A 25,360-nucleotide genomic window follows, 5' to 3' on the forward strand; every position below is an offset into this window, starting at 1 on the left:
CTACATTCAGCAAGTTGGATGCCCGTGCGGCGTGCGAATCGTCTCCGCACGCTGATGGAACCTGTTGGGCGTCTGTCGGATGCGGCTGTTGGCACGAACAGCCGTACGACGAATCGCATCCGAATTCGCACCATGTGTCCAGCGCTAAAATCGGTCCGGGAGCGATCGGCGCGGAGAGGGCCGATTCGGCGAATCTCGCCGCCGCCGAACCGGATTCTGCGGCTCTCCGGTCGCCGGAATGCTCAGTGTGAACGAGCCATCAGCGCGGTGGCGTATGGTGGCCGCAGCGTCCCATTTCACCGCTGCTAGCGGTTGTTTTCCGAAAGGTGGTTGAACTGAAGCCCTTCTATCTTTCAAAAGCAGCGGAAGTTTTTGATCCCAGCCGCCGCGCCTGGCGATAGGCCAGTTGGCGACACGTGACCGTTCCACCTTCGCGCCCCGCCCTAATGGCGCGTTCACACTGAGACATTCGGCGGCGAGAGCGCGCGGAATCCGCTTCGGCGGCAGCGAGATCAGCCGGAAAAGCCCATTCCGCGCCGATCGGTCCTGGACCGATTTTCGCGGCAGCTGCCGCCGGATTCCCTCACCGCGAACCAATCGGAACGCGAGTCGAACATTCGAAAAATGGCGGCGCGCTTGTGATATCGCAGTCGTCAAAGCCCGCAGCAACAGCGAAGTCTTTCGTAATCATCCTGCAGCTCTCGACAACTGCCAAGTGTTGTCGCGATTAGCATCTTTGCAATACATCATCGCGATCTCGCAAAACGGGTAGCATTATCTCGGCTCGACCAAGCTTCTCGTGTCTTGCAAATCAGGACGAACCAACCACAACTGCTTGCATCGTTTCTTTTGTTCGGCGAATGCATGTTTATCCTCGTCAAACATCACCAGAAAGTTGCTTTTTAGCAGGCCCAGCAGTTCGACGACCCAGCTCCTGTTTATGCGCTTCGCCATAACGAAACGCGTACACAACGCAGAGCGTGTCGATGCCAGCGTTCCTTCGCGCGAAGGGACGATGACAACTAGGCGCCCTAGTTTCGGCGGTGCGGTTGCTAAGTGGTGTGAACAATGTGGAATTTCGGCGGCGCGCGAATTCCGGTCGCTGTGGCCGGCGGATTCCCCAGTGTGAATGAGCCTTAAGGGTTCAGCGGCGGCAGCGCTGTTAGGGTGGCTAGAAGGGGAGGTGTGATGACCGGGCGGCAAAAGTTGGCCGCCATTCGCGTGAATGCCGTGGGGCGGCGCTGTCGTCGGGGGCGCCGTCAGCGAACGTGGCCGTTATCCGTCCTCGGCAGGGAGAACGCTTCAGTAGAAATGCGTTACCAAATTATATAAAACTTTAGCTGATAATGCAGTTCCTTAGCGCACAGCTTGTATTGCGCTACTGTTATGCGGTTTTGAAATACGGGGTACAGAGCCGAGTTTTGTTCCGACGGAAAGCAAGTGGTGGTTGCTCTGAAGGCGTGCAAGTATTTTAGTGTCACCCGAAAAGTCTTTAGAAGAATCTTCATTACCCGATGACTATATGACTTGCTAATTTAGTGCCTGTTGACAAGAGTGGACCGCGAAGTAGTGTTTTAAATTATAGGCCCATTTCCCTTACAAGTATTGCATGCAAAATACTTGAACATGTTCTATTTACCAATGTTATGACTCATATGAACACGCATTCCTTACTTAATCCTCAGCAGCACGGTTTTCGCAGTCGTTTTTCCTGTACAACACAATTACTTGAATTGACACACGACTTATCCTGTGCTTTAGATAAGGGTTTCTCCGTTGACTGCTTCTTCTTAGATTAAAAAAAAAAAAGCCTTTGGCGTTGCACGCCCACTCTTTAATAATTGAAAAACTAAAAATGTATAATGTGAACGATACAGTTAATTGTGAACTGGATAAACGAGTATTTAAATTTGAGAAGGCAGAAGGTCGTTATCAATAGTAAGACGCATCCCGGGAAGTTGATGTGTCCTCTGGCGTGCACCAAGGGTCAGTCTTGAGTCCGCTATTGTTCCTCATCTACATAAATGACATTTGTTCCGGTATTTCATCACATATCAAATTATTTGCCGATGACGGCGTTTTGTACAGAATTATACATAGCTCCCATGATTGCACTACTCTCCAAAACGACCTCGACAGGGTTTTAGAATGGTGTGATAGGCGGCGTATGTTTATTAATGAAAAAAAAAAGTGCATATGTGTTTCACTAGGAAAAAGGCCGCCCATGACTCTTTTTATGTTATAAATTCAACCAAGCTGCTATCAGTTCGCGAACACAAGCATCTTCGTGTATATTTCACACCGGACCTTTCCTGGAGCCGTCACATCAATCACGTCACAATTAAAGCTGGGCGTGTGCTAGGTTTCCTGCGCAGAAATGCAAAAAAGTTACCATTTGAGGCCAAGACTCAACTGTACATGTCTGACGTTCGATCTATCTTAGGTTACGCTTGTGCTGTGTGGGATCCGTGGAAGGGAAGCGACGTGTCCAATTTAGAAAGAATTCAGAACATGGCTGTTCGGTTTGTCTGCTCTGACTATATACCAGGAATTTCAATGTTTCAAAAGCAAAAGTAAGGCTTGGTTGGGAACTTCTACACAAACGAAGGGAATATGTGCGGTTGAAACTATTTCATAACGTATTTCACGACCGAACGGGTCTGGACCCCTCGCGATACTTCACAAACCGGATTACGTTTCGCAGCGATTACATCATGCCAATAAGATAAAGGAAATAAGCTGCCCGACTGACGCATTTAAAATGTCGCTTTTTCCGAGGACGATAAGCAAGTGGAATAGGTTGTCTCCTGAAGTAGCAGAAATTACTTCACATGAAGTATTTTCAAGTTCACTGCTGGGTCTCCAGTTGTGTACTGGCGCGGTTGTGTAAGGACAAAACTGTACTATGAACCCGATTTACATTGTGTATATCCCATGTATCACTACGTAAGTTGACAGTGAATTGCGTTTATTGTAATGTTAAAGAGTTGGAATGTGTATTCTGCATCGAAATATTGTATTCTCCCCCCCCCCTGTAATATGCCCTTGGGTGCTGTGGGTACTATGATAGATAAATAAATAAATAAAGCATGAAAAAATTTCGGGGGGTGTCATAACCCCCTCAACCCCCCCCCCCCTTAGTTACGGCCCTGGGGGCGTAATTATGCTCCAATGCGCTCTGATCATTTTATTCGTGCGCCTCATTACATGCGAAAGCAGATAACTTGATTTACGCCAACCAAATCAGGATTAAACCATGGCATACATGGTAATACAACGTTCGGTGGTCTTTTCAGGCTCGATCAATTCAGAAACCAAATAAATAAACGCAACATGTTACTAGGCAAAGAAACTTTATTGTGTACAACAGAACGCACTTGATCGTTTCCGCGGCTTGTCTCATATCACACAAGGCTTTCTTCTTTTGACTTTTTGTCATTAATTTCTTTGACTTTTTGTCATTCATTCCGCTGTTTGCGCAAATGCTTTGCGCAAACAGCGGAATTCTCTTGAAGCGGTTTGTCAGCCCTCGGTATGGCGCATGCCCACTTCAAGAACAGTTCTTGGCAAGTCGGTGCGTGGAAAAGGGACACTTTTCCGAACAAGATCTGTAGCCGGAATCACACCCTGGCAAGAAGCACCAATAACGCCGAGTTTTTTTCTTTGAGATAGACGGCATCTTTGCCAGCACACAACACTCATGAATCAACAGAACACGCCAACACTTCGCAGCAACTACACAACTACAAACCGCCGGCCAGGTGTTGACAGCCGGATTAGTGCCGCGGAAACGCTGACGGCGCCCCAGATGGCAGCGCTATGTTGTGCCCTAGCGGCGATCACGCGAAAGAGGACCACCATCTCCTATTAGAGTTACTGTATATGCCAACGTTTATAGATACTATAAACGTTGGTATATGCTACCTTTAGGTAGCAGAGTTGCGCCACTGTTTTCCGGACGCCGCTCGCTCTGCCTTCGATGATTCCAGCAACGCTATTCGCCGAGCGCCGTCACGTGGTCATAGGTGGCTCCTTTGCGCTGCGGAGAAGCCAACACTGCCAACACTTCGCAGGCGACGCTGACATTTTGTAGATTCCGGCAGCTCAAGGGCGGTTGACATCGGCGCTGTTGTTATTAGACAGTTATTAGTTTAGCGTTAGCGTGATAGCGGGGGTTAAGGGAATATCGTTACCGTGCCGCAAACGTTCGTTGTGGACAGCATGTTTTACTTTAGCGGAATAGCGCTTACGTGCCCAAGCTGGGACGGTGGCGCCACCTAGAGGAGGGTGAATGCGTTAAAAAAAAGTGAACAGAAAAGACTGAGAATTCTCGCCTGTATACCCGCACGACGCAATATTACAACTTTTTTTGTATATTTGCCTGCGTTCATTGTTTTAGAATGTGACGACTGCAATAAAAGCCCCATGAAGATCTGTTTAAATCAACACTGTTACTCTGTCGCGCGAGCGCGGCTCCTACGCGGGTGGTGAGTGGCTTTCCCGCAAGACTTCGGAGCCCAATATGGCGTACCTTGGCGCAACTCTGCTACCTAAAGGTAGCATATACAGTAACTCTATCTCCTATGGCTGGCCGCCGCCCCTAGCGCTGTGCCGGTTTTAGGTACGGTTGTCTGTGTTTTCAAGCGTGGAGTTGGACCATTTTAGTAAGCAGGCAATACTTCAGGTGCCTCTCGCATTGTTGCTACAAACTGGAAGTACCTATGTACCTGACGCTTGAGTGGACGCAGGAATTTTGTGTTTGAATTGAATACTTGGAGCATGACGGGCTACACTCGCGGACAACTTTTCTTGGCAATGAAGGAAATGCTACGGGGGCGGAGCTACTGCACATGTACTGCTCCGCGAAGTAGTCCGGTTCGGCGCGCGTTTCGAATTTAATATTGGTTTGTGACCCTTCCGTATCTCCTATGACGGCCATTTGATTATTCCAGCGGCCGTCACAGGCTTAGAGAGCCATTTGTTAGTGAAATTCGTCACAAGCTCCCTCGGCGAATCGTCGGAAAAGCTGGAGGGTGACGAGCGCTCACCTGAAGACGCAGACGCCATTTTGACTGTGAGGTGCACGTAAAAGGTGCGATGTCTTCACAGGTGCGAAAATGCGAAATGACACTGCATAAAGCAAAACATATATAAATATCTCCTTGGTGCATGCTGACCATCTTTTTAAACAGCGCCCCTTAGAAAATAAAGTAATGTTGTTTTTATTCTCACGCAGAAAACACGGACGCAATTGTGGGGCTATAATCTTCAGCGGTAGCACACGCGTAGTTCGGCTCTCTAGCCTTCCCTTCATTGCCAAGAAAAGTTGTCCGCGAGTAGTATGCCGGGCTTCGGTTGCCTTACAGCGCGGAGGACGGAAAAAAGCTTTTTTTTTTTTTTCGTTCCTCGCGGTGCCAACAATATCTGCTGAAGGAAAGTATAGCTCCAAAAAATCAGGCACAAGGAATTTGTGGCCACATAAAACACCCGGCTATGCGACGAAGTAAGTTATTTTGCAATGTTTATAACTTCAAGCAGCCCTTCGCCTGGCCTGCGTGCTTTTTGTTCGTGCATATGCACGAGCATTATCTCAGCAACGCTATTATTGTTTCGGCATTCTTTATGTTGTAGATTTGTGCGTAATAATCATTGTAGAGTGACGCCCTGTATTCCTCAGAGTAAAGAGCTCGGGAACCCGATACAGCTGCATTTGTTTATCAAACCATTTTGGACTACTTTTTTGCCCCACCTTGCCGTGTTTTGCCGCACTGCTATGTGCGAGGTCGATCGAGGCTCCTTCGTTGAAGCATTCCGCGTGATATCTTCTTCAGACGAGTTTGAGTAAATAATACTGCAAGACACCGGGTGGAAAAAAGCTGAAACCATATGCCGCCCCGAGCATCTTTACTCATCGGTCAAAGCAAAAGGAACGGAATCCACCCTGCAAGCGAATTAGGGGGGATCAGTGCCCACAACAAACGTTCCAAAGAAAAATTTACTGAATTACTGCACTAAAGCCCATTTTTAAATAAGTGCTTTTTTAAACTCTTGCATCTCTACAAAAAGACATCTATAACTCCGGTTTTCTGGTCATAGTCTGGTTTTAGGGCCTGTAGGTGTATAGACACCCCAAATTTATTTGAAAATGCATTGGGTAACATTGCAACATACCTTTATATCTGCGTGACATAGAGGTGGCGGAGGGGGGGGGGGATAGTAAAAGAGGGACGGTTTTGAATAAATGCATTTCTTTAAAAACAGATACACATTACAATGGGCGGGACACTGGCGGGCATGCTATATTTCCTAGATTTTGAAATGTACACTGGTTGCTGATATTCCACAGATGCAGTGCAACTCTTTCTCCTAAGTAAACCTATTAGAATACTTTAAAAACACAATAAGCTTAGTTACAAATACCGTGTTACCATAGGAATACGTCCGAACGCTGACAAACGCAATGAAACCATTAATAGCGCGTACTTTGCACTGTGCACTTTAAGAGCGTTCCGAAAGTAGGAATAAGCGCACAACATGCTTATTTTTTTCGAACTAGAAAACAGGCACTATTAGCTCACCGAAATATCACCTCTACTTCAAGTTAGGCTGACTTTCAAAACGTGCAAAGAACAAAAAGATAAATGCCATGCATGACAGCTGGTGCGGGAAACTGCTCAGAAGCTGCTTCGGAAACGCACGCGTTTTATTTCAACGTTTAGCGCGCTCCGGGCTCGTTCAAGTTATTGTCCCTGTAGTTTGATATTCGCTGAGCATCTTAGGCTCCATATGTTAATAATTAAGCGGTTCAAGAGCACACTGCAAGATGCACAGGAGCAAGCGGTGCGTTGTCTGCTAGCGCTGCTCCTTGGACCCCTCGGGAAGGCACGCGTGTAGTCGTCGCTACCTTTTCAAAATTAGAGGAGGCTTAGGTTGAACTAGAGGGCTATGTTGAACCCCATAGAGTTCTGAATAGTCATTACGGCCCGGTAACACGAACAACGGTCTCAAACTGCACTCGAAAGCGAAATTTGCTGTTAAATAGTGTTCATAAAACCGCCGATTTTGAAAATAGGCATTTATAGGCACTTATACGAATTTAGGCACAAACACCATAAATAGGCATTTATAGGCACTATAAAAACACTACAAAAGCCCTCCTCCTCTAATTCATGCTGATATATCAAAGTGGCGCGATAGGAACGCAAGGAACAAAAGAGGCATTTGCCTAAAATCCGGTCTCTACTGGTGACTTAGTGTCGTGCTTACATAGAGGCTAGTCCAGGACCGCCAAAAACAGATAAAGAAATGTTTTCAGCGTTGTTAGAGGGATGGAGTAAAATGACTGTTACAATTGAAGCAGTACTTACTGCACCGAACGACATCGATGATAAACTCTTGACTTTGACAGCCTTGATAGAGTTGAAAAGCAGCTGACTGACTTGAATGCTACAGCTCCAAAAGGACTTCTTTTTCGGCGAGTTGGTGCTTACACTGCTTAGGTACACTTGAGTGTGGCGCGAAATACATTTCGTGAAAAAGGGGCGTAAAGAAGAGGAGAAAGTGAAGTGCCGACTACCAACTGCACTCCCAGAAATGTAGAGGCGTTGCGTTAACAACAGACTGAGCGAACATGCTAATAGGATAGGTAAGAGAGATTATGCGCATCTTCCCGTGCACTGCAATGCCTGCAGTTGTGTACCATGCTTTGCGGAAGTGCTGATTCTCGGCAAAAGCAGCATGGAAGCCTTCCATATCAAAAAGAAAGGGTCTGATTGTGTCAGTGACACATCTCTCGTATAACGAGTGAAAAACAGCGCTAAAAAGACGGGACAGGAAAGGACACGGGACCACGGCGCTGACTAACAACCAAATGTGTTTTATTCCTTCAGCCAGCATAAATATGCTTCACCACTATCGCAATGAAACTATAGAAAATTGAAGACTCAGCCTGCGCAGAGGCAGTAAGACGATCAATGGGACATGAATGCTGTCTCCTTCGGAAGGAGGGAAATCGAGGGGAGGCTTACACATGCCTCGCCGCTATTGTGGATGTGATAAGCCTCTGAAATGAGACGCGCTCGCTCGTCATGGTATTTTGAGAAGAAAGTGGTATCTTTAAAAGATGGATGGCAACCGCAACTGTTACAATGAAGAGATAACTGACTATCTGTAGCTTGTTTGTGAACCTTGTTCGAATGCTCGCGCATGCGTTCATTAGCGCACCTCCCCGTTTGACCGCAGGCTGCACAGGCTGAGTCTTCAATTTTCTGTAGTTTCATTGCGATATTGGTGAAGTATATTTATGCTGGCTGAAGGACACATTTGGTTGTTAGTCAGCGCCATATGGACCCGTGTCCTTTCTTGTCCCGTCTTTTTAGCGCTCTTTTTCACTCGTAATCATGAACCAACCAGCCCAAATGCGTACCCTACTCTCGTATAACTTTGTGTTCCTCAGAAATGCGCTTTCTCGATAACATGTGATCTTGAGCATGTCGTTCCACGTCATACGTTGACTCTTCACACATGTGCGGAAAGTGTTTTTTGGGAGTGTCATTAAATAGTTGGTGGTCGGTGGTTCAATGTCTTCTCTTGTCTACGCCCATTTTTCACGAAATGTATTATGCGCCACACTCAAGTGCAGGGGCGGATCCAGGTGCCAACTTTGGGGGGGGGGGGGGGGCAGGAATGAGAAGAGAGGTAGAGGGTGGGGACAAGATTCTCCTCCCATCTTTTGTGTAATGGTAGCCGAAGCAACTTGATAAAGGAGCTGGGCGACAGGCATTGCAGGCTACCCCCCCCCCCCCTCCCGTTCTGGATCCGCCACTGCTCAAGTGTACCTAAGCTATAGCTAATACAGTGCGAGTTCTGGAAGCCTCGGTGTCTAAGTTTGACGAGCAGCTGACAGGGCCATTGGCTAAAGTTGATGATTTAGGAAACAGGGGACGTAGGGAACAACCTTAGTGTTTAGAAGAGCCAAACATAGAAACTTATGAGCAACTTGAGACAAAAGTCAAAGATAACATTTTTCATGGATTAATAACAGTGAGTGGTACTGATATGTTTGACAGGCTCTTACATAAAATTCCTGGCAAATGCCGGCCAAAATTAAGTGACTACCGTGAAAAAACCCGCAGTACTAACAGCTTCTTTCAAATTAAAGGGCACCAATTTTTCACTCTTGGGTGACTTTTCCAAAAGAGGTTTGGGAAGTGTGCAAACACTTATGGAAGAGTGCAACTCAGGAACAAAACAAGGTGCTAAAGTCAAATTAATTTACAATAATTTAGGCGTGCATGGTGTAATCTTTGTCTGGAATGAGTAAAAGACGACACGCTTTAGGCCGAATAAGAAGTCTGAATGACATCATGGCGCTAGAACTAAGTCATTAAAAATATTAAACATCAATTGCCGGAGCGTAATCAACGAGGCCACATATCGAAAGTATTTTGCTTGTACATACATGATGCTGACATGGCAGTGCTAATCGAGACTTGGCTGCACAAAGAAATATATCACAGCGAGTTCGTTCTCGCTGGATACAGTGTGATTCGAAAACACCAAGACAGCAGGAGAGGAGATGTTTATTCGTTTTAAAAAAGCGATGCATATAATGAGGATGCCTGACTCGACAGATGTTGAATGCATGTTCTGCAAAATGTACTACGACAAAGCTAAACACGTGATAGCAGTCATGTATAAACCTCCAAATTCAATTATTGCCGTCTTGGAATCAAAGGAGTACCTTTATCTAAATGTTAACCAGGCCACATAGCAAATTTTAGACGCTGGAAGTTGGGTGTCGTATGAAGAGCATTATGCCACAAGAATTTTTTAAATTGGTTCATTACGAGCTGAGAAAAACAATTATTTGTAGCGACACGAAACCATGATGCGAGGAGGTGAGCGTCAAGTCAAGCCCTTGCCACGCACCCCGTGTAGCCTTCGCCAGCCAAATCCTGTCCCTGCCCTCTTCGGCATCGGAGCCGGAGGATCACATAACGCATACGGATGAAGTCATGCGCATGCATGGTTACGTGCGCATGACGTGCTAGAGCCAGCCTGAGCACGCGAGCGGCGTTTCACGGCCGCTACCGTTTTTTTTTTTAAATGTAGCAGACGTGGACGTTGTGTCAGCGTTCTCTGTGGTGTACTGCATGTTTCTGCGAAACGGGCATGAACGCTACGACATTTGTATGGGCACGAGACTAGCGGTATCAAGAGCCAGTGCCGCACGAATATTTAGGTAGATGCAGGAGGATAAATGAGCCTAATGAGCGCTGGAACGGGGTAGAAAATTACACAGTTGCGTTGTCAGGGTTGGCGCCTGCTCGACGTGCAAGCCACGAGAACACGAACGCATGCGAAACGGAGGCAGATTAGTCCCGCATCTCGCTGCAATTCGCAGTAAAAGAAAAAGAAAAACACGCAGACACTCAGTTTGTGTGTCTTATTATTTAGCACAAATTTCATTAACCTATTCAAGCAACAAATTACACAAGCTACACATGTCGTGTAAAATAATTATCGCAGTAACACGTGCTACTGTGGGCGACGTCGGAGCACAGATATCTACCTAGAGGAGCGACGTCACAGCACTGACATCTAGGTATGGCCATTACTTGTAGTACGTCATCGCCTCCTCCTTTGGGCGCGCACCCGCAAGACGAAGGGTAGGCGGCATATTTCCACGACGCATGGCGCTGCAAAATTTTGGCAGACGTAATTGTGAACGCCCAGTGTATGCATTGCGCTCGTCAGCTCAAAATGGTCAGGTCTGGTGAGGGGCCCTTGAAACCTGGTGACAAAGTTATCTTGGCTGGAGATTTTAGTTTGCCCGATAGAGACTGGCCAAACTTCTCACTTAAAAATCAGAATGATCATTTAAGAGAAGAAATGCTAAACACTGCGTTCAATTTTGACTTATTACAAATTGTGGCAGACTTTACTGGAATTCACGAAAATTGCAAATCAGTACTAGATCTCTTTCTAGTGAGTCCATTAGTGCCAACAGTTATTGCGAGGTAGTTCTGGAAATTTCCGACCAAAAGGCCGTGTTGCCCACCCTAAAAGATACCTACGTAAACAATAATCGAAAAATATTGTTGTTCCCTAATTTCTCCCTTGCTGATTATATATCCGCAACCGACCGGCTTTCCTTTAATTTTGGTGATTTTCGCAAGAGCACCTGTGATGTAAACCACCTTCGGGACAAATATAAAGATCATGTAAATGAATATATACAGAGTTTTGTGCCCAAGATTGGAGAAAAAGATATTAAGAACCAAGGATGTGCAAACATTTGAAATTTCAAATAGAATATTTTCCTCATTCAAAACATATTCGATTAGCAAAATGCACATTCGACAGTGTTCGGAACCATGACCAAATATTCGAGGAAAGTCGAATATGCTTACTGAGTTCTAGCTCCTTGCACAGTGCAGCTGCCCTGCCTTTCACCCTTGTTGCGCCGGGCCTGACACGCGCAAAATTCTTGCATAAATGAGCGCGCCAAGGAGCATGCCTTGTCAGTTCGAAATAAAGAAGGTGCGCACCTGGCCGCTCATTGCGGCACATGCTTAGGATGCGAGCCTTTGCTCAAAAAGATAAAGATTTTAGGAAAGAGCAGGAACAGAATGAGGCGGGAACTGTTGGTAGCTTTTGTCATTACAGAGAAGGGCGATGATTGCGTAAGCGATACTTCGGTTAACCTATATAAGGCAGAAGGCAATTTCTTGCGCAGGTTTTGCTTGACATGAGGTGGGCATGATTTGTTTGCTTTCTCTCCTTATCCACTTGCCTTGTGACGTTTGAAGAAGCTTATATAAGCTATTTCAAGAAAGAATAAATCAGTTGATAGTTTGCGCTCTTTCTGTCTACATCGTTTTTCCCGAGTTCGTCCGAGCTTTGCGCACGTACCCTACAATAACTCTTATCATGGTCAGCGTTACTCGTCGCCCCCGCACCGGTCTCCATCTCCGCCCACGTCGAATCCACCACGGAACAGCCGATCCGCACGACGCCGCTCACCCTCGCCATTTCGCCGCTCCTCTTCTCCACTTCGGCCTGCCTCATTCGCCACCGATAATCAGTCGGAAAACTAGGTGATGAATTTTTTGGGGGAAAAACTGCATTCCAAGTTAGGACTGAAATTCCTCCATTAGGCCCGTGCAACATGGTCTTTGTCGTAGTGGAAGGAGTGCATGTCGATGATTTGGTGGGCACGGGTGCGACATTTTCTATTACGTGCTGATTTCTCTCAACGTTTGAACAAAGTGATGACGCCTCACGATGGAGCCACGTTAGTCGCTGCCCAGGGGAACACCATTCGCCCTTCCGCTTTTTGTACTGCTCGTGTTTTTATCGACGGCATCCGTCATCACATCCAGTTTGCTGTCCTGCCCCGTTGCTCTCACAAACTAATCTTAGGGTGGGATTTTCTCTCATCTGCTTCCGCGGCTATTTGTTGTGGCCAACGCGTCGTCCACCTCACTGACACCGACTTCGTGCTCGACGACGACACACAGTTGCCTTGTCGTCTGATCGCTGCGGAAGACACCGAACAGCCGCCACTCCACGAACAAATTGTTGCCATTACGTCCAACGACATCGACCACGGCGACGTGTTGGTCTCCCCTTCATCAATAAGGCTGAGAGCTGGGCTAGTTGGTGACTGATCATTGTACCTACATGGTTAGGTAGCGCACTTTGGACGGGGACAAAAGAAACAGGAAGTAGCGAGTGTCGTGTCCTTCCTGTTTCTTGTCCCCATCCAAAGTGCGCTACCTAACCATATAGGTACAATGATCCCCTTCAACACTTCGCGCTCGTCAAGGCACACTTCTTCCGTCCGGTGTCGTTCGTTTTCGCAATGGATCTGCTCTCATCACCGCCGTAAATTCAACATCGGAGAAGATTCTATTGGCACAGAACATTACGGTGGCCCGTGTTGCCGACCACGAGCCTGTATTCGTCATGCCCCTGCAAGCCGTCTCATCCAACAACCCTTCCACCGGGGAGCGTGCTTCTTCCTCCGCCTTTACCGCCGCCATCAGCAACGACTTGACAGCTTCACAGACGCAGCAGCTGCTCGCATTGTTACAGAAAAACGCAAATTCTTTCGATGTTTACTCGTCTACGTTGGGCCGCACTACCACTACAGCGCATCGAATTCAGACAGTCGGAACATCTATTGCACACCGCCGGCCATACCGCGTGTCTCTTGCTGAGAGAAAAATTATAGAAGAAAACGTTGCCGACATGCTCAAACGTGAGGTAATGCGCCCCTCATCTAGCCCTTGGTCGTCTCCTGTCGTTTTGGTCCGTAAAAAGGTTGGCTAGATCTGTGCGCTTTTGCGTGGATTACCGGACGCTCAATAAGATCCCCCGCAAGGACGTGTACCACATGCCACTTGACGACGCCCTCGATTCCCTACAAGGCGCGGAATACTTTTCAAGCCTCGACTTGCGTTCAGGATACTGGCAAATTCCCATGCATGAAGGTGATAAAGAGAAAACGGTGTTCGCAACCCCCGACGGGCTATACGAATTCAACGTGATGCCTTTCGGGCTGTGCAACGCGCCCGCGACTTTTGAGCGCATGATTGACACCGTGCTGCGCGGCCTCAAATGGAAAACTTGCCTTTGCTACCTGGACGACATCGTTATCTTTTCGTCAACGTTTCCTCAGCACCTGCAACGCTTAGATAAAGTTTTGACATGCCTTGCCGGCGCTGGTCTCCAACTCAACACCAAGAAATGCTGTTTCGCCAGCAAATCTATTAAGGTCTTGGGACACGTCGTTAGCAAAGATGGAATTCGGGCAGACCCTGAGAAGACTGCTGCGGTTCTTCGCTTTCCGCGCCCGGAAAGACCGAAGGAGTTGCGGAGTTTCCTTGGCCTCGCCTCCTGTTTTGGTCGGTTTATCCAGAACTTCGCCCCAATAGCTGCTCCACTACACCAGCTACTTGCTTCCGACATCCCCTTTCGGTGGTCTGAAAAATGCCAAACAGCATTCGACCAGTTAAAGGACGCCCTCACGTCCGAAACAGGCACCGGTGCCGTTCTTCTGAAACGCGACACCTCTTCACAAGAGAGAGTGGTTGCATACGCCAGTCGCGTACTCACCGCTGCCGAAAAGAACTACACGATAACTTAGCAGGAGTAGCTGTGGTTTGGTCGGTGCAGAAGTTCCGTCCCTATCTCCACGGCCGTCACTTAACAATTGTTACGGACCACCACGCCTTATGCTGGCTTTCCACTCTGAAGAACTTGTCCAGACGCTTGGGTCGGTGGATTCTATGCCTTGTTGGGTAACAGGTGTCTCAGCTTGCGACTGCTTCTGCGCAGAACTGATAGACGGAGCGATCAAGGCGACGGTGAGTTAAGGCAAATTTATATACCTATATACAGAGGCGTTACATATTCGGCGCCGGGGCCGACAGCTTATGGGGCTCGCACAGCGGTGCGACGACGACCCGGGATTTCTTCGTTCGTTCGCTCTCTCCGCGCAGCTTGGTTCTTTTATAGCCCTGGCCGACCCCTTGCATCAGACAGTAGTTCGAAACCTCCAATCAGAAACCGCCGTTAGTCGCTGGCTCGAACCGGATCCGCGGGGGAGAGGGCTTGCTGCACGTTGCGGGAGAGATTTCCGTCGGTTGCGTCAGCCGCATCGCCGGAGTTGCCGGGGATTGCCTCGTTGCATCAGCGGGTGTTTACGCTGGTTGCGTCAGACGTTCTACCAGCTTGAATGCCTTGTTGAAGCAAGGAAGTTTGGGTTGGGAGCCCTGGCATAACAGCCTGCAGGAATATGACTTTGACATAATTTACAAGTCTGGTAGAAAACATCAAGACGCCGACGCTCTTTCTTGCTGTCCGCTTCCTACTACCCAGATCAGCGTTGGCGAGACCTCAGCCGTTACTTCTACCGCAGTTCCTACGCTCGCCTCAATAGGCCACCTGTTCTCGGACGACGAGCCAACATTTCGCTCCCGCCTGCTGTCCGATCCATACTGCAGGCGTACTATGGACCACCTTACGGGAGCCTCCCATCCACCTAACACACGACTTCGTCGTCAACTCCTGCAATTTAAGCTGGAAAATGGCGTTCTTTACCGCCACATTTACCATCCTGACGGTCAACGCTGGGTTCCTGTGCTACCACGCACTCTTCGACTTCATGTGCTTAAAGCCTTCCACCATTGGTCATCTTGATTTTCAAAAAACTCTTGACCGCATTCGATGTCATTTCTACTGGCCCGGCCTTTATACTAGCGTAGCGCGGTACGTCGGTTCCTTCTTCCTATGCCAGCGCCGTAAACTCCCGACATCTACACCTGCTGGACCTCTACAGCCAATTCCGTGCCCCACAATGCTATTCGAGGTCGTAGGTGTCGACCTTTACGGGCCTCTTTCCGTCACATCTACTGGCAAACGATGCAGTGACCGCCGTAGACCACTTGACGCGCTACGCTGAGACAACCTCTGTGATTACTGGCTCAGCTGCGGAAGTTGCTGACTTCGTTCTTCATGCCATAATACTGCGTCATAGGGCTCCTCGTATACTGCTTAGCGACCGTGGAAGGGTGTTCCTGTCACAAATGTTAAATGAAGTACTGCGCGCTTTCGGAACTACTCACAAGACAGCTTCAAGCTACCGCCCTCAAGCCAATGGTCTCACCGAGAGGTTTCATCGTACTCTTGTTGACATGATAGCGTCTACATCCAACCAGACCACAAAAACTGGGATACCCTGCTACCATTCCTCACCTTCGCCTACAACACGGCCGTTCAGCGCACAACCGGCAACTCGCCGTTCTACCTCGTTTACGGACGTCCCCCTGCTACCTACCTCGACGTTTCCCTCGTAATAATATCTGGGGTTTAACGTCCCAAAACCACGAACGTTTCCCTCTTCAAGAGCCGTGTTAACTCACCTCATTCTCCCAGCGAAGACTACATTTCTCGACTGGCCCAGTCCCGCCATCATGCTCGCATCAACACAGACGCGAAACAAGAGCGGAAGATCATTTGAGACGCATCAAATCGCGTTGTATCTTTTCGACCTGGTGACGAGGTGCTCCTTTTGACACCTATTCCCACACCTGGTCTCTGTGACAAGTTTCAACCACGCTTCACCGGGCCGCACGTAGTTTTGGAAGAAACTTCGCCTGTTAATTATCGTGTGACGCCACTTGTAGTCCCAAGAGACCGCCGTTACCGCAGAACCGAGATTGTGCACGTTTCTCGCATGAAACCCTTCACGCGACGTTCCTCGTCACCTTGACTTGCAGCGGCCAGGATGTCCGCTTACACGTGGGGGAAATTAGTGTGGGCACAACTTGTGTGCTTCTTTATCATCTGTGCATTATCATAATCATCATCACCCGTTTGTCCCTCTGTCTTCATCGTCACCGTGTGTCATTGTCATCATCGGGTGTGTGCGCGCTCGGCCCATTCTCTTCCGAGGCATTGAGTTTAATAAACGTCGCTTCAACCAAGACGTCATAATATGCATGTACATTTAAACGTGGGAGCGTCAGTCAGCGCCGCCAGTAGCCATGACGGCGAGTGTGGAACACACTTTTTTTTTCTGCCTGTTGGCGTCACGTAGCACGTGAACTTAGTACAAGCTGGCAGCTGATCAATAATCCCTCGCATATTACCTGAAAGCGCATCAAGTCTGCCAGAACGAGACCCTCGCTATGAATGAAGGAAAGAAGTGTTAATATTAAGGGCCGCTGGTCAGCAGCCAGCTCGTACTAAGTTCACGTGCTACGTGACGCCAACAGGCAGAAAAAAAGTGTTCCACACTCGCCGTCATGGCTACTGGCGGCGCTGACTGACACTCCCACGTTTAAATGTACATATATACCCCATAAAGTGGACGGGGGGATGGCCGCCGCGGTAGCTCAGTTGGTAGAGCATCGGACGCGTTATTCGAAGGTCGCAGGTTCGGTCCCTGCCCGCGGCAAGTTATCTTTTCGTCCACTTTTCTTTCTTCACATTTACCTTACATTTACTACTAATAACATCCCCTATACTTTCCATGGCATTATTGTTTGTTAGTGCTCATTAACATCGTGCATGAAGGGTCTTAGAAGGCTGGTAATATATTATTTTTTATTGGTGCTTGGAGGAAAGTTTTGCGAAATACTTTAATGAGCCTTCGAGATTGAGATAGATGTGTGGCGTATATATGTCCCCGTGCTCCTGCAGGAAAAAAGCACTGTTTTCCAGCCTTCCACCGAAAGTGACTGGTGGACCCTTACTGCATGGTGGTCACCCCAGGTGACCACCTCATATATCTTATGAACTAAAGACGCCAATTTTTTTTGCTTGCAAGAAAAACATTTTCTCAAAAAGAATTCACCGTTTTTTACATGAAACTCTGTTTCCTGTGTGATAAGATTAGTTTGCCATTCCGGCGCCCGGGGGCGTCGATGTTGCAATGAAATAAGTACGGCGCACATGACCAGTGAGTCATGTGTGGAACCCGCCAACGTACAGGCTGTTTCATACTTAGGAGAAATCTCGGAGCGCCTGGCATCGCGATGCGACTAGCGCTGCAATCGCGCGCCGGCAGCAGCTCGCGCGTGCGCAGACGCTTCAAGGGTGTAGAGTTGAACCGCGTCGTCTGCTACGGCAGCGCGCGTGCCGCATTGTCGGCGAGCGCACGGATATCATTGTTAATGCGGGAACTGGGCCGTTACTCTGCACTATTCATTTTCAAAAAAATCTGCGCCGGAAGTTGGGACACGAAGAAACAAGGAACGACTAACTCGTGCGTGCTTTCTTTCGTCGTGTCCCGTCTTGCTGCGCAGTTTTTTCAGATGTTCCCGTACCAACTTGCCCAACTTTCAGCGCTTGTATGCACTAAACGTTGTGCAACGCCACCCTCTCAGCCTTTATTCGTGATAATGGGCCACTAGAAACAGCATTTGACAGCATACCTTGTTTGCTCTATCGAAACATCGCGGTACTGTGTGCGTTCACGAATGTTTTTTCTGTGTGTGCGCGCCGCAGTAGGCTTGGATGAGGAAGACACGATAATGCGCATGCACCGTGCATGGTCTTTATTTGACTTTAAATAAAACAAAGCACTCAGTGGTGACTGCCGAGCAGCTGAGCGGGTTTAACACAACGAAAGAAATGGGAATCAATTCAGGAATGATTCAGGTTAGAACAACCACCTGAACGGGCTTATTCTCGACAATACATCGCTTATCGAGTCACTGTACGCTTCACTGCCGTCCAGAATGAGCGCCTTCATCGCTGCCGCTGGTGACATGACAAGGTACTAAGCTGGATGCGCCACGGGCGCCTTTCGGAGCCGGTCCTCACCTAAAACTTTCCTGAAGCAGTTCCCATTTGTTTTATCGTGTTAAGCCAGTGCAGCAGCACGACTCTTACTGCTGAGTGCATTTTTTATTTCAAGTCAAATAAAGACAACGCACATTGCGTGAAATTGTCGTGTCTTCCTCGTCCCAGCGTAATGCGGTGCACACACAGTGAAGAAATATTCGTGAACGCACACAGCACCACGGCGTTTCGAGAGACCAAACAAGGTATGCTGTCAAATTCTGCTTGTAGCACCCCGTTATCACAAATAAAGGCTGACAGGTTGGCGTCGCACAACGTTTAGTGCAGATTATCGGCCCAGTTTCTGCACAAACAATGATATCCGCGCGATGGCCAGCAATGCGGCAAGCAAGAGCCGCCGTAGCAGACGACGCGGTTCAAAACTACACTCCTGAATCATCTGCGCACGCGCGAGCTGCTGACGGCGCGTGGTTGCAGCGCTGGCCGCATCACGATGCCACGCGCTCCGAGATTTCCCCTAAGTGTGAAACAGCCTGTATGTACAGTACTCACGGATTGAAACAGGACACTCGGAGAAACGTTGACTCGGAGCGTGTGGCCGCCGGTACATGCAGCGCCGCTCGTGGGTACTAGTGGAACCAAGGTGTTGCAGTGTGAGAACATCTACGCTGCAGAATTGCTCCTTCCGGTCGCCAGCGAGCCAGCCTGCAGTTCACCACACTGCCAGCGGGGCGCTGCAAGGCTTGCACGCTTTCTTATGCGAAACGAAATGCCTTGCCATTGCACACCTCCTATATTGTAGCGCTAGCTGAGGAAGCTCTCGTTAGACGCGCTTTGGCGATGCGACACACATGCTGCGCAAGTAATACAGCGGATCCGGTTAAGCGGTTGCGCCTTACGTGCGTTCGTTGATGCTACATCGGTCGCTGCTTGCGACACGATGTCGAACGTGGGCGAAGAAAGTGCGAAGAACACAGACATTATTTTACTTCTCCGTGATTTGTGACTGCGATTGATAACCGCGACGATAGCGGGCCCTCCACTTGAATTTTGGCAGAATGCAATGCTTGCATGCACGCTGTAAGGCGCAATCTCTTAGCTGAGTCCTGTGTTTTACGTGCACAGTATGCGTGTGGCATCGCCAAAGCGCATGTAACGAGAGTGTCAGTTGCTCTCGTCGCAATATACGAGGTGTGCACTGGCCAGTCATTTCAGTCGGCATACGAAAGCGCGCAAGCGTTGCAGCGCTACGCTGGCAGTGTGGTGACGGTGAACTACAAGCCGGCTCGTCGGCGACCGGAAGGAGCAATACTGCTGCACAGATGTTCTCCCCCTCGTTCTATACCAGAATGCAACACCTTGATTCCATGAGCACCCACGAGCGGCGCTGCATGCACCGGCGGCCACACGCTCCGAGTGTCCTGTTTCAATCCGTGAGTACTGTACGTGTGTGTGATTCGGTCCCGTGACCGGCATGGCCCAGGACTACCCGGTTATCACAAGTGGCGACGAGGTCGACTGACGAACCGGACGGGCACAGCACAATCACACGTCGTCATGCCTGTCGTCGGGAAGCTGGATTCGATCGACCCGTGTACATCGGAGTGGGCGGAATACCGTGAGCGGGCCGAGCTGTACTTCATCGCGAAAGACATCCCGAGCGACAAGCAGACAGCTGTATTTTTGACATGCTGCGGTCCAGAGACTTACTCTCTGCTACGAGGCCTCCTAGCACCAAGCAGGCCCGCCCAAGCAGGACTGACCGAAATTTTTACGCTATGCCCCTCGCGTATCAGAAGTAGTGGCAAGTTTCAAGTTTTTCTCGAGGCATCGAAAAGAGGGGGAGACCGTAAGTGACTACATTGCATCGTTGAAGAAATTAGCCGAAGACTGCAATTTCGCAACATTTCGAGAGCGCATGTTGCGCGACCAGATAGTCAGCGGAATCAATGACGTAACCATGCAAACACGGCTGCTGGAAACGACGTGTTTAACCTTCGAAACTGCGAAGGACACCGTCGTAGCTATGGAAGCTGCGCGTAAAGATTCACGCGCATTGAGCTGTCAGCAAGCACAGCTACTATCTGACGAAGCTCCGGAGCAAGCGAACGTTGTCGCCTCGGGGAAAAATGATAGCTGTTGCTTTCGTTGCGGGGGAGGTCATGCTACACGTTGGTGTAGGCACGGCAGCACGATCTGTCACAACTGCCGTCAAAAAGGGCACCTTGCAAGAGTTTGCAGAATTCAGCCGGGGAGTAGAAATTTCGACCGGAGCCAGTCTAGTCGCAGCCGGTCTAGTCGCGTGAACCTGGGTGACCTGCCTGAAGAGCCCGAAGTTGTCGACTTGTGGACGCTTCACACAGCTAGTTCGGAGCCAATGCGCATAGCGGTTGAAGTTAACGGCGTAACGCTCGATATGGAGTTGGACACCGGCGCAAGTGTGTCGACCACTGATGATGGCAAGTTCGCCGAGCTTCTTCCGTCGGTGCCGTTGGAGCCACCGAGTGTGCAGCTGAGTTTTTTTCGGCGACATGAAATGCGTCCAGGGAAAGCTGGACGCAATGGTCAAACTTGGCGACAAGGAGCGCCAGCTACCACTATTTGTCGTGAAAGGGGCGTGTCCTACACTGTTTGGACGAAGCTGGATGAAGGCCTTCAAGCTAGGCATTGCTCAGACGGAGGGAGTCAACGTCGTGAAGTCTACGGAAGACCTGGTAAGCCAATACCACGAAGTTTTTTCGGAGCAGCTTGGCACGTTTCACGGCGTTGCAGTTTCTATATCCGTACAAAAGGGCGCGAAGCCACGTTTTGTCAAGGCACGTCCGATACCATTGCTTTGCGTGATCGGGTTTTTGAAGAACTACAGAGAATGGAACGGGAAGGCGTTATCAAACCGGTGAAAACTTCTCAGTGGGCCGCGCCCATCGTTCCTGTATTGAAGCGCGACGGCCGGGTTCGGGTCTGCGGCGATTTTAAGACTACCATAAACCCGGTGACAGTCGTCGAGTCCTACACTATATTCCTAGGATTGAGGAACTTTTTGCGCGGCTTACAGGGGGCAAGAAGTTCACAAAGCTTGACTTGCAAGACGCCTACCAGCAGGTCCCACTCGATGAGGAGTGCCAAGAGCTAGTCACCATTAACACTCCGAGGGAGTTATACCGATTCGCAAGGCTGCCGTTCGGGGTTTCATCAGCTCCGGCTATATTTCAGCGAGAGATGGAAAATCTTTTGCACGACCTTGACCATGTCGTAGTGTACTTTGACGATATTCTGGTCACAGGAACCAGTGACAAAGAGCATTGGGAGAATTTGGGCCAAGTGTTGGATCGCCTGAAAACCGCGGGACTGCGACTGAAGTTATCCAAATGCGAATTCTTGAAACCAGAAGTCCAGTACTTGGGCCATATCATTAGTGCTGCTGGGCTGCGTCCAAACCCGGTAAGACTGAAGCAGTGCTGGAAGCGCCCGCACCCCGAGCGGTCAAGGAACTTCAGAGTTACCTCGGGTTGGTTAATTTTTACAGAAGGTTTTTTTTTGCCAAACCTTTCTGCCGCTCAATAGTTGTTGGCGTCGGGAACACCATGGCGCTGGGAAACTGATGAAGAGCAGGCATTTCGGAGAAGCAAGAAGCTATTGGCCTCTGCTGCTATATTGGCACACTTTGACCCAGGAAAGCCAACTGTGCTTGTCACTGATGCCTCTCCCTTCGGTATTGGAGCAGTACTGGCGCAACGAATGTCGTCTGGAGAAGAGCGCCCCATTGGTTTTGCCTCCCGCAGCCTGGCAACCGCGGAGAAAAACTACAGCCAATTAGATAAGGAGGCATTGAGCCTTGTATTTGGCGTTACAAAGTTCAGGTAGTACTTATGGGGCCGGCATTTCGAGGCCGTCACAGATAACAAACCGCTACTCGGCCTGCTCGCAGCAGACAAACCAGTTCCCGAATCCTGTTCTCCGAGAGTGCTGGGCCTTGCTGCTGTCGGGGTACAGTTACGACCTGAAGTATAGGCCGGGTTCACAAATTGCACATGCCGATGGGTTAAGCCGGCTACCTCTGCCAACCGCCAAATTTGTTGTTGACTGCCCTGCCGAAGTGTTAATGCTGGAAGGAGCATACCCAGGGGTGCTGTCGTCAGATGCTGTTGCGGCAGCTACCTCCAGAGACCCGGTGCTGTCGCAAGTAAGAGCAGCGTTGTGGTCAGGCTGCCAGATAAACCTAGGGTCAGAGGGAAGACCCTACGAGACGCGCTTTCATGAGATGAGTGTGCAAGGGAATTGTCTATTGTGGGGCAACAGAGTCATTGTTCCAAAATCTTTACAAAGGGAAGTCCTCCAGTTGCTGCATGAGAGTCATCCAGGACTGTCCCAAATGAAGGCAGTTGCGCGTAGCCATGTGTGGTGGCGCCTAGCTTGGATAACGACATAGCGATAGCCAATCAAAGGTGCCGTATGTGCCAGGAGCATCAAAGAGTGTCACGACCAGTGCCTGTCATGCCCTGGCCGTTCCCGGAGAAACCGTGGTCACGGCTGCATGTGGACTATGCCGGTCTTTACAGAAACACCTATTTTTTTATCGCAGTCGATACGTTCTCAAAGTGAATAGAAGTGTTCCCGGTCTCCACACCCTCGGCTGAAGCAACTATTTCCTGCATGCGAATTATGTTCGCAAACCAAGGCCTTCCAGATGTGGTTGTGTCGGATAATGGGCCAGCATTTACCAGTGAGCTCTACTCCACATTCCTCAAGAAAAACGGGGTGAGGCGAACGCTGGTGCCGCCGTATCATCGAGCGTCAAACGGTGCTGCAGAGCGGGCAGTGCAGACGGTCAAAAACAAGTTGCGGAAGGCTGGCCCTGGAGATATTCGCACTCAAATTGCCCGCATGCTCCTGACTTACAGGTCAACGCCTCACGAGGTCACGGGTTGCTGTCCATCGGAGCTGTTGTTGGAGTGGAAGCTGGGGACTGCGTTGGACCTGCTACACTCAGACCTCAGGACTAAGGTGCTACAGAAGCAACTTAAGCAGAAAATCAGATGCGACCAAGGAACAAGACCCAGGGTTTTGGGTCACCCTGGGGACCAGGTTTCGTAAGGAACTTCAGTCCAGGTCCTGCGTGGCTCCCTGCAGTCGTCACCCAACAACGCACTTCGTCCATGGATGTTCTACTGGAGGACGGACGGCGTTTAACTCGACATCTGGATCACATCCGCCAGCCCCCTGATGAACCAAGTGCAGACAACCAGGAGTCAGGCAGCCCAGTAGCTACAGGTCTTGCTCCAAGCTTGGACGTGGGTCAGAGGCAGCTAACTCCGGATCGCCTGCACGACACCGAGTCTAGGCAAGATCCCAGGGAAGACGTGGCGAGGGAAACGGAACTTGCTGTCACAGCACCGAGTACTCCTGTCCTGCGTCGAAGTACCAGAATTCGACGACCAATATCGCGCTACTCACCTTAAACAAACTGTTAGCATCCATTAATAAAGGAGGGAGGGATGTGATAAGATTAGTTTGCCGTTCCGGCGCCCGCGGGCGTCGATGTTGCAATGAAATAAATACGGCGCACATGACCAGTGAGTCATGTGTGGAACCCGCCAACGTACGTGTGTGTGATTCGGTCCGGTGACCGGCATGGCCCAGGACTACCCGGTTATCACATCCTGCTGAAAATGCAGTTCTGTGCATGAAAGAGTTAAAAGTGCGCTATAAGGCCTATGTGCGCTAAGCATAGCAAACTTTAAAATGTAATGTTTTTACCACTTCTAACTTGCTCTATATCAATATTCAAGACCTTCTACTATTCAATGTTGCCTCCACTTTGCCTCGAAACAAAAAAGTGACATTCACACAAGCCTAGTTCTAATTCTTAAAAATATTGTGCAAATGTTGGGCCAAGACAAAAACGCCAATTTTTTTTATATGTTAATTATATATCCTATTCGAACTACTCTATTTCAAGTTATTCAACCTAATCAGTATTCAATTTGAATTCACTGTGAACCTCAAATTTACTACTTGCCCGTCCCTACGTATTACAAATGGTATACACATTCTTATTTTCAAAGTAAAGCTTCGCTAATACGTACCGGTTATGTTACAAAATAATGGGCAGTGTGACGGTCGCCATATGCGCGCCGTGGGAGAGAGGCGCACAAAACTCAATGACATTTTTTACGCCGCTAGGGGCGCGGCCGTCGTCGGGAGCGCGCGGGATCTTCGCCGCTACAGCCATTGCTACAGCTGCTACAGCCACGTGTATTTGGATCAGTGCGCTAATTTCCACACCTGCAACTGTGTTTGTGTGACTTCGACGCGCACCATGTCAATGATTCCGGATAGCGACACACTATTACCCTGCCAGCAAAAGCAGGTACTACGTGTTTTGTGCCCGGTTGTAAAAGTGGGTACAAGTCTTGTCCGCCAAGGGTGTCGTCGTTTCGAGCTCCCAAGGATGCATTGAGACGCGAGCAGTGGGCCCGTAATATAAAACGGGGCGATAAGGAACTAACCAACGACTGCGTCGTTTGTGAACGTCACGCGATCGGCCGCTGCTAGCAGAGGACGCCGTTCCTACAATCTTCCCGGATGCGCCAAAATACCTCACAAAGAAAACGCCGACTAGAAGGAAGGCAAGAAACCTGTGTGAACAAGGTGAGCCCGTGACTAAAAAAAGGACTACTATAAAGCAGCAAGCGCCGGAGTCGAACCCACTTATAACGATCCCAGATATAACGATCTATCGGTCATAACGACCATATTTCAGTGCACTTATGATTTTCCTATGCTACCCATTGAAATTGCGTCCACATATACACCAATTTCACAGGAGGCTGCCATTTTTAAAGCTCTCCACCGCCGCAGCGCCGTCTAGCGTCTGCGATGTTTCGCGGCCCTTCCGGTGTGTGGGGTTCCGCGGCGGTGCACATGTATGCAGCGTATACGCTCAGTTCACACGGTATTGCTGTTCTTCGCGGTACACGGGCAAAACACAGCAACGCTTCGTGAGTGTAAAGGCGCTAGTAAGTAATGGCTAAGCTGTCAG

The sequence above is a fragment of the Rhipicephalus sanguineus genome, chromosome 11 (assembly GCF_013339695.2).
Source record: "Rhipicephalus sanguineus isolate Rsan-2018 chromosome 11, BIME_Rsan_1.4, whole genome shotgun sequence".
NCBI lineage: Eukaryota > Metazoa > Arthropoda > Arachnida > Ixodida > Ixodidae > Rhipicephalus > Rhipicephalus sanguineus.